The 9,296-nt window shown below is 46.3% G+C and overlaps 1 long non-coding RNA gene across 1 annotated transcript in view; it reads right to left on the bottom strand.

Moving 5' to 3' along the window:
* Positions 1 to 3,252: 3,252 nt before the first annotated feature.
* The window catches only part of LOC132657954 (uncharacterized), a 32,638-nt gene continuing 26,594 nt past the window's right edge, over positions 3,253 to 9,296 (bottom strand). The window contains exons 2-3 of the long non-coding RNA XR_009596774.1: positions 8,790 to 8,887; positions 3,253 to 6,037 (exon numbers count right to left, since the gene is read on the bottom strand). This is a non-coding gene — a long non-coding RNA (uncharacterized LOC132657954). The remainder of the gene's footprint in view (positions 6,038 to 8,789; positions 8,888 to 9,296) is intronic.

Below are 9,296 nucleotides of genomic sequence, written 5' to 3'. Positions count from 1 at the left end.
AAGATTGTGCTGTATCTTAGCATTCCATGGCCTAGCGCCCACTGCAGTTCTCTTCTGTATCCTTTCTGTGCCAAGGCATAACCTGAACAAGCCCTGAATAAAGAGAGTCATATTTGGGAAGACCTAATGTGGCTCCACTGTGTGCAGAAGATCAGAATGAGAAAAACACTAGAGGTGGGGAGCAGGGACTAGTCAGGAGCAATTGTCTAGGAAATGAATGAGTGTTTTAGGAATCTGGTTGGGACTGGGGTTTTGCCGTTTCACTCTGGGGTTATGGATTCTAAAACAACACCATGCTGAAAGGGAGATTTAAAGGAAATGGCCTGGCTCAGGTTCACTTGAGCATAAATGATGACAAATGTCTCCTCAGCTTCTTCCCAGGCTCTCCTCTGCTCTGTAGGTTTATCCCCTGCTCCCAAGGGCTCCTTTCTCCCTCTCTTGTACCAGAGACTGGGGTGCATGGGCCCCTTCCTGCTTACCACCAATCAGCAAGGTAAGATACCCCGTCCAGTAAAGGCTAGCAAGGCTTGTGGGCAGCTGGCCATCTGGGGATCTCTTGTCCAGATGAAGCCTCCTCCACATGATCTTCCCCATGAGTCCTCTGTGTGGGTGGTGGTGGGTGTATTTAACCCAATCTCTCTTTAGTTGCTGTCATAACATAAGGAAACACCCAAGTGCCAATGCCCATTTGGATCTAAAGATGCCGAGTGTGCTCTGTTAGGGGAGAAAACCAGGGACACCACCACAATCGCCTCCAGCTGGCACCACTCACCAGGCTGAGCTCAGGGCCACTGTCAAGGGAGTGGAACTTCAGCTCTTTGCAGAACACCATTCAGGGATCTGAGAGCCAAGAAATCCAACTGCTGTTCAAGTTGCTTGTGAGAGTTCGTGTCTGCCCCAGCCCAGACCTGGGCACAGGGCCTCCCTAGGAATGGGTAGTAGAGAACTTTGTGGAGTAAATTCAGGTCATCGCTAAAACTCTGTTTTCAACGTTTTAAAGGCTTCTGGTTTTCTTGTTAAAAAGTTTGAAAGTGAACAGGTCCCTGGAGCTAGGCATCCTAATCCTATACCATTTACTATATTTTTAAAAATCTCTCAGGTGGCAGCAGCTGTCTGTGTCTTAAGTTGAAATTATTTGTGGCTGAGTCAGGAATCACAAGACATCCTGTGAGCATTAGAAAAGTTCAGGACACAAAGTTATATGATTTCAATGGTAATGTGTTTTTCTAAAAATTCTATTTATATCATTTTGTTCTAAACATAGAATCTATTTAGAAGTTGGAAAAAAAAAAAAGAAAACCAAAATACATAACTTACTATCACTGACTTTAAAAGAAACAAACCAGTCATGGTATCTGGTTGTGGGGGGAAAGTATAGTAATGGCATCTAAATTTCTTCTTTCAAATCTCATCTGTCCTTGAGAATTTGGTTCAAGTCCCTTCTTTACAAAGCCTTTCCTTAGTCAGAACAGCCCATAGCCACCTCTTTCTTTTCTGAACCGCTATAAAAATTATAGTCAGTACCATACAATTTAATCCTTCCTTTTGAACCATATCATTCACCATTATACGTGCTGCTCCCCAACCAGATGGCAAGATATTTTAGAAAGCATGGATCCTGTTAGGCCTCTTGTTATCTCCTAAAAGCTGGGCATGTTCCCAAAAGCGTCATAGGTATTTGATCAACACTTGAAAAAAAAAGGGGCTTCCCTGGTGGCTCAGAGGTAAAGAATCTGCCTGCAATGAGGGAGACTTGGGTTTGATCCCTGGGTTGGGAAGATCCCCTGGAGAAGGGAATGGCTACCCACTCCAGTATTCTTGCCTAGAGAATCCATGCAAAGAGGAGCCTGGTGGGCTACAGTCCATGGGATTGCAAAGAGTCAGACAGAACTGAGCAACTAACATTTTCACTTTTACAATTAAAAGAAAACATTGACGATCGAAGTGGGCCTCCTTTCAGGTGCAAGATCTGGCTCTGGGTCTTAACTTTACTGCAGAGGAAGCTCAGACTCAGTGTGGTCCAGGGCTGGACACGCAGAGGCAGGTCGTGATGATGTCAGCTACTCCTTGTTGACAGCCACAAGTGGCAGGGGGACATACTGGTTAAGAACAGTCAGCAAACCTGGGCTCAGATGGTATATTTCCCACTTACTAGCTATGCAGTGGACTTCCCTGGTAGCTCAGCTGGTAAAGAATCCACCTGCAATGCAGAAGACCCCAGTTTGATTCCTGGGTCAGGAAGATCCCCTGGAGAAGGGACAGGCTACCCACTCCAGCATTCTTGGGCTTCCCTGGTGATTCAGATGATAAAGAATCCACCTGCAGTGTGGGAGACCTGGGTTCAAAAAATCCCCTGGAGGAGGGCACGGCAGCTGACTCCATGGCAACAGATTCTACCATGGAGAATGGAGTATTTTCCATTATCTTACCTGGAGAATCCCCATGGACAGAGGAGCCTGGTGGGGTGCAGTCCATGGGGTTGCAAAGAGTTGGACAGGACTGAGTGACTAAGCACAGCAGAGCACAGCTATGTGACATTGGGCAAGTTACTTTACTAAACTATATTTTCCTTATGCATAAATTAGGAATAAAAATAGTACTACCTCATAGCATTTTTTTCAGGAATAAAATAAGTTATGTTGAACCATATGTCCCACTTCACCAGTTGCGTACATCGGTAATGTAATTCCACCCACTGGCTCAGAATATGCTACTTGAGGGCCCATGTGTTCAGATTAGGAACACTGATAATTCTATTACTTCCCTGTGGACCTACTTCCAGTGACCAGCCTGGAGACTCAGTAGAGCCTACTCAGTCTCAAGGATCAGCCCTGGATCTTCTTACCTTGCTGGGGTTCCAGGCTCTCAAATGACCTCAGCTGTAGCCATGTCACTGCCAAAGCCTGATGGTGGCAACCTATTACAGGTTGGGTGATCCAGAGCAGCCCCTTCACAGCCACAGTCCTCCCTGCTTCTCAGCCAGTACGGAGGCTGTTTCTGGGTTCCTGATGTTACAACTTTTTAATAGAATTTCCCCTAATTTCTGGAGTTTACTCTGGATCAAGGGGAATAGTCAATCCATATATAACCCCCAATGGCTTATGGAGCTAAGAGAGGAAAGGGCGTGTGTGTGTGTGTGTGTGTGTGTGTGTGTGTGTATGTGTGTGTGTGTGTGTTAGTCACTCAGTTGTGTCTGACTCTTTACAACCCCATGGACTGTAGCCCACCAGGCTCCTCTATTCATGGAGTTTTCCAGACAAGAATACTGGAGTGTATAGCCATTCCCTTCTCCAGGGGATCTTCCTGACCCAGGGATTGAATCGCTGTCTCCTGCATTGCAGGCAGATTCTTTACCATTTGAGCCACCCAAGAAGCCCCAGAGAGGAGGATACCTAACCTTAAAGTTTCATCCAGTTCAAGGTAAAAAAGTCACAATTTCAGTTTCAATCAGGTCTTTGTGTAGCTGGATCCTGGTCATTAGGGGTTCATGGCCTTATTGTTTGAAAGGATTATTAACAGGCCAGCTTTCTGAGCACTGAGGGTCTATGGGGGACAATTTGAGACACGGAAATATCAACAAGAACAACAGCAAAAAGCTGCCTCTAGCTTTTTCATAGTTGGGGGAATCATTATAGATTGTATGGTACTTAGGAAAGACGTTTCTCTCCTTTAGAACTGAGAGGTTTGTGTGTGTGTTCCAATCACTAACCACCAGAAGAATGAGGAGGCCCAGCTTTGACTCACATGGGCGGGTGGTCTTGGAAGACGACCAAACCCCCAGTACTAAGGCCCATCCCAGGCCATGCTGTAGAAACACCTCAGTATTACTCGAAACTGCATTTCCTGTACCAGACAGGCCAGAGGGGGCCCGGCACATTTTTCTGTGTACCTGAAGTCTTGGCTATTTATTTCTCATGGATAAAATGTAAAGAAGGTCAAAAAGCAATTTGATGACCTACATGTTCTGACAAACTTCTTGGTTTCTGCTCAGGAGAACTGAGTGGGGAATTGGCCACACAGGGTCAGGCAGCAGAAAGGCTCAAAGGTTGTGTATCTTTTGGTGCTGAGAGGGTGGGGTGGGGTGGGAGCCACTGAGGCCTGGTCCCATCCCCTTGGTCTTCCGTCACACTAGCTTCTGTGATCTTGAATAAAGGGACATGGGATTTGCCCTGAAAGAGATGACCACTGTGCACGATTTATGGGACCTGGCTTGTGTAGGATTGATAGGAGAGCATTCCTAGAGTGAGGGACATATTATTCGGCAAGGATGTGATAGTAGCAGGAGCATAAACAAAGGTCTCATGACCTAGGACTCTGGAAATGGCCACGCTTTAGCCACTCCTAAGCTTTCTACTGGAGAAGGCGATGGCACCCCACTCCAGTACTCTTGCCTGGAAAATCCCATGGACGGAGGAGCCTGGTAGGCTGCAGTCCATGGGGTCTCGAAGAGTTGGACACGACTGAGCGACTTCACTTTCACTTTTCCCTTTCCTGCATTGGAGAAGGAAATGGCAACCCACTCCAGTGTTCTTGCTTGGAGAATCCCAGGGACGGGGGAGCCTGGTGGGCTGCCGTCTATGGGGTCGCACAGAGTTGGGCACGACTGAAGCGCCTTAGCAGCAGCAGGAGCAGCAGCAGCAGCAAGCTTTCTACATCTACAGTCTGGCTGTAAGGAAATAAGGAACATAGCAGGTCAAAAGTCCATCCTTGTCACCCCGCTGTGAGGGCAGCAGCAAATCCAGGGAAAGCTAAGGTGGGAAGGAGCTTATGATGTAGAAGAGCAGCGGCCCAATAGAGCAGAGGAAGGGCCCCTTGCTGGGGAAAAAGGAGGGTACATGGTAAGGTTAATGGCGAACTGTTCTGACTCTCTTTGCCTCTTCTAGGGTGGAAGCCCATTTGCCCAACTCCAGGTGGTAGGGTTGAAGCCTCACCCACTCAGGCAAGTGTTCCCCTTGAGTATCTAAATGTTGGCAGAAGAGCCAGTCAACCTCTATGCTCATAGTGAATTTTTGAAACCTGAGAACTGGGACTTCCCTGGTGGACCAGTTGTTAAGAATCTGCCCACTAATGCAGGGGTCATGGGGTCCATCCCTGGTCCAGGAAGATCTCACATGCCCTGGGGCAGTTAGGCCCATGCACCACAACTACTGAGCCCATGCGTGCCTAGAGCCCATGCTCTGCAACAAGAGAAGCCATCACAATGAGAAGCCTGAGCACGAAAGCTAGAAAAAGCCTGCATGCAGCAACAAAGACTCAGTGCAGCCAAAAATAAAGAAATAAAAAGAAAAGAAACAGTAATTCTAAAATCTGAGAACCCACTGCCTTACCCTGTCATCAACTGTTGGTCTAGGTCATTGTCATTCATTCAAAATTTTTAATAATTTTTAGCCTCAAAATAAAAAGAAGTTAATTGCTGGTTCTTATGTTAAAATAAGAATAAGGGGCTTCCCTTGCAGCTCAGTTGCTAAAGGATCTGCCTGCAGTGCAGGAGACTCAGGTTCGATCCCTGGGTTGGGAAGATACCCTGGAGAAGGAAATGGCAACCCACTCCAGTATCCTTGCCTGGAAAATCTCATGGACAGAGGAGCCTGGTGGGCTGCAGTCCATGGGGTCGCAAAGAGTCAGACACGACTGAGTGACTAACACTTATGTTAAAATTAGCATATAAACAAGTGGTTAGGAAAGCAATTAATAGGTAATAACAAGCCTTGTCAAATCAAAGACACAATCTATTACTGTCTGGCCTTAAAAAAGCTACCCTCTGATAAGAGGGTAGCTCTTATCAGAACAAAAGGCTATTCTGAAAATATTTTTATCTCTGTAGACAGAAGACTGTCGATAACTTCTTTGTTGTTCCATCACTCAGTCATGTCTGATTCATTGCGACTTCATGGACTACAGCATGCCAGGCTTCCTTGTCCTTCACCATCTCCAGGAGTTTGCTCAAACTTGTGTCCATTGAGTCGGTGATGCCATCCAACCATCTCATCCTCTGTCGTCCCCTTCTCCTCCTGCCTTCAATCTTTCTCAGCAAATTCTAAAAGACAAAAAAAAAAAAAAAAAAAAAACTAAAACAATAAAACTCTTATTGTGCTATCTCTGTGAGGCGCCTACTACATATACTGGACTCTGTGTGCCTTTTTTGTTGGTTTTGTCAGTATTCCAACTGATTTTATTGTGCTCTCTTTCAGTACGTTTAGTGATAAATATTACTGTGGGTAACATCACCGCTTATCAAGAAAGAAGGAATACAGCTCCATGCTTTCCATTCATCTCAGAGCCAGAGGTGACAAGCTCATCCCTTATAATCATTCTCTAGTTCTTGTGCACACCAATAACCCCCACTGTTATCTGGCACACAGCCACCTAAGGCACAGTTTGCATGTCCCTGCCTCCCTTCCACTTAGGCATGGACACACGACTTCCTTCTGGCCAGTGGATTGGGAACAAATGTGATGAGTCCATCTACCAGGATGACCCTTAAGGGAAGGAGTATGCCTCCCTTTTCCTCTTCTCCTTTCAAGGTAGTGGGCCTCCTTGGACCACATGTAAGAAGGCAGTCTGTTAGGGATGAAATGCAGCAAAAGCCAGGGAACCTGGGCTTCTGACACCAGCATCCAGTGTCAGAATTTCCTGCACTTCCTTGTTTCACAGTACCGTCTCAGGAATTTCTTCATAGCGTCCCTAGGCCAAAAAGAAAGGCCTCAAAATAAAAATTCTATTTATTAAGTAATGATATGCAAACAATTTAGTGTGCACTTAGGTCCTAGCAACGTGTACACCATTTGAAAAACCAATACAAATAAATTCAACAACAAAAAAATGTTCTTGGGAATTCCCTGGCAGTCCAGTGGTTAAGACTCAGCACTTTGGCTGCGGTAGGCCAGGGTTCCATCCCTGTGGTAGGGGAACTAAGATCCCACAAGCCACATGCAGCATGGCCAAAGCAAAGCAAACCAAGTAAGTAAGTGTTAGTCGCTCAGTCATGTCTGACTCTTTGTGACCCTATGGTCTGTAGCCTGCCAGGCTCCCCTGTCCATCGGATTCTCCAGGCAAGAATACTGGAATGGGTACCATTCCCTTCTCCAGGGGTTCTTTCTCACCCAGGAATTGAACAGGGGTCTTCTGCATTGCAGGGAGATGCTTTACCCTCTGAGCCACTGGGGAAGCCCAAACAAACAAAAAACCCCATGGTTTTTGGTTCTTAAATAACCACCATCACTTACTAGTGAGATGTGTGCACCTGTGGGGCACCACACGACTTCTCAAACCTTGAATTCAGTTTGGGCACTGGTACCATCTTTTACTTGTATTTTATCAGAGCAACCAATTACCACCATTCAGGTGGCTTAAAACAACAGAGATTTATTCTCTTATAGTCCTGAAGCCAGAAGTTGGAAATATGGAAGAAGCAGGGTGACGTTCCCTGCAGAGGCTCTGGGGGAATTCTGCTGCTTGTCTCTGACAGCATCTTGTGCTTTCCTGAGCTTGCAGCTGTATCACCCTGATCTCTGCCTCTGTGGTCACATTGCCTCCTCCTCCTGTCTGTCTTTCCTCTGTGTGTCTTTTATAAGGACACCTATGACTAGACTTGAGACCGACTCCTGGTTGAGATTCAGTGACAAGGACTGAACTGTTGGTCAACTTTATTCCTGTCTCATGTTGATTGGGAGCAGGTGGTACTAAAATCATGGATAGTTTAACAAGAAATCTCTTGAGGCATTTGGAAGAAAGAGCAAAGAGAAGGCAACAAGGAACCATCAAGCTGACCTCACTTCCCTGAGCGGCTGCCCTGTTGTCTCAGGCTTGGGTGAGGGTGGATAGCAGATTTGGGAGGGGAACCCATGCCCCGGTGCAAGGCCTCATCCTCAGTCCAGTATGCCTTTAGATTTGTTCAAGAGTCAAGAATTGTACAAAGCAACAGCTGTCTCTGGATGCAGCGAGAAGAATTAAGACACAAACAATCTCCAGGAAACTGAAGGTGAGGAGGAGTGAGAGGGAACCTGTTGCTCATCAATGATTCAGAAGAAATCAGTGAGTCACTGCTGTGTTCTTTTTTTTTTTTTTTCTTTTGAACATTAACTTTTTTGGAACTTTTTATTTTACACTGGAGTATAGCTGATTAGGAGAAGGCAATGGCAACCCACTCCAGTACTCTTGCCTGGAAAATCCCATGGACGGAGGAGCCTGGTGGGCTGTATTCCATGGGGTCACTAGGAGTCGGACACGACTGAGCGACTTCCCTTTCACTTTTCCCTTTCATGCATTGGAGAAGGAAATGGCAACCCACTCCAGTGTTCTTGCCTGGAGAATCCCAGGACGGGGGAGCCTGGTGGGCTGCCGCCTATGGGGTCGCACAGAGTCGGACACGACTGGAGGGACTTAGCAGCAGCAGAGCTGATTAACAATGTTGTGATAGTTTCAGGTGAATAGCGAAGGGATTCAGCCATACAAGAATCCATGCTCCTCCAAACTTCCCTCCCATCCAGGCTGCCACATAACATTGAGAAAAGTTCCATGTTCTATACAGTAGGATGTCAACTTTGGTTTTGATTTCAGAAAGCAAGAAAGATCCTCAGACTTCTCTTACAGTGTTTTTGTTCTTCTTCACCTACCTCCCACCCCAACCAGTATGCTTGTCAGAGAGATTAAACCAAGAGGGTGACATTCCCCAATGTGGTGGTTCTACAGTGGGGGCTCTCGTCCCTTCCTCCTTCCCAAAGCTCTTGGCTGCTGGACTGGTCTGTGGTCAAAATAGGGGTTAACCATTAGCTGGGAAGATCACTGACCTCTGCAGTCCCTTCTCTTTCTTGGATAATGCAAATAGCACTGCCATTGGCGAAGCCAATTCCAGAATCTTGGTCTTCCTCTTTTAAAATGCAAATGCCTGTGAAAAAGAGGATAAAATCATTTACCCATTTTAAGACTTCTCTTAGGATATTGTTGTTATTCAGTCACTCAGTCCTGTCCGACTCTTTGTGACTCCATGGACTGCAGCACGCCAGGCTTCCCTCTCCTTCACCATCTCCCAGAGTTTGCTGAAACTCATGTCCATTGAGTCAGTGATGCCATCCAACCATCTCATTCTCTGTCGTCCCCTTCTCCTCCTACCTTCAATCTTTCCCAGCATCAGGGTTTTCCAATGAGTCACCAGGTGCCAAAGTATTGGGAGTTTCAGCTTCAGCATCATTCCTTCCAATGAGTATTCAGTGTTGCTTTCCTTTAGGATTGACTGATTTGATCTCCTTGCAGTCCAAGGGACTCTCACAAGTCTTCTTCAACATATATTCTCTTAG

The sequence above is a fragment of the Ovis aries genome, chromosome 16 (assembly GCF_016772045.2).
Source record: "Ovis aries strain OAR_USU_Benz2616 breed Rambouillet chromosome 16, ARS-UI_Ramb_v3.0, whole genome shotgun sequence".
NCBI classification, from domain to species: domain Eukaryota; kingdom Metazoa; phylum Chordata; class Mammalia; order Artiodactyla; family Bovidae; genus Ovis; species Ovis aries.
Note: the sequence above shows the minus strand (reverse complement) of the source record. Positions and strands in the feature narration are given on the sequence as shown.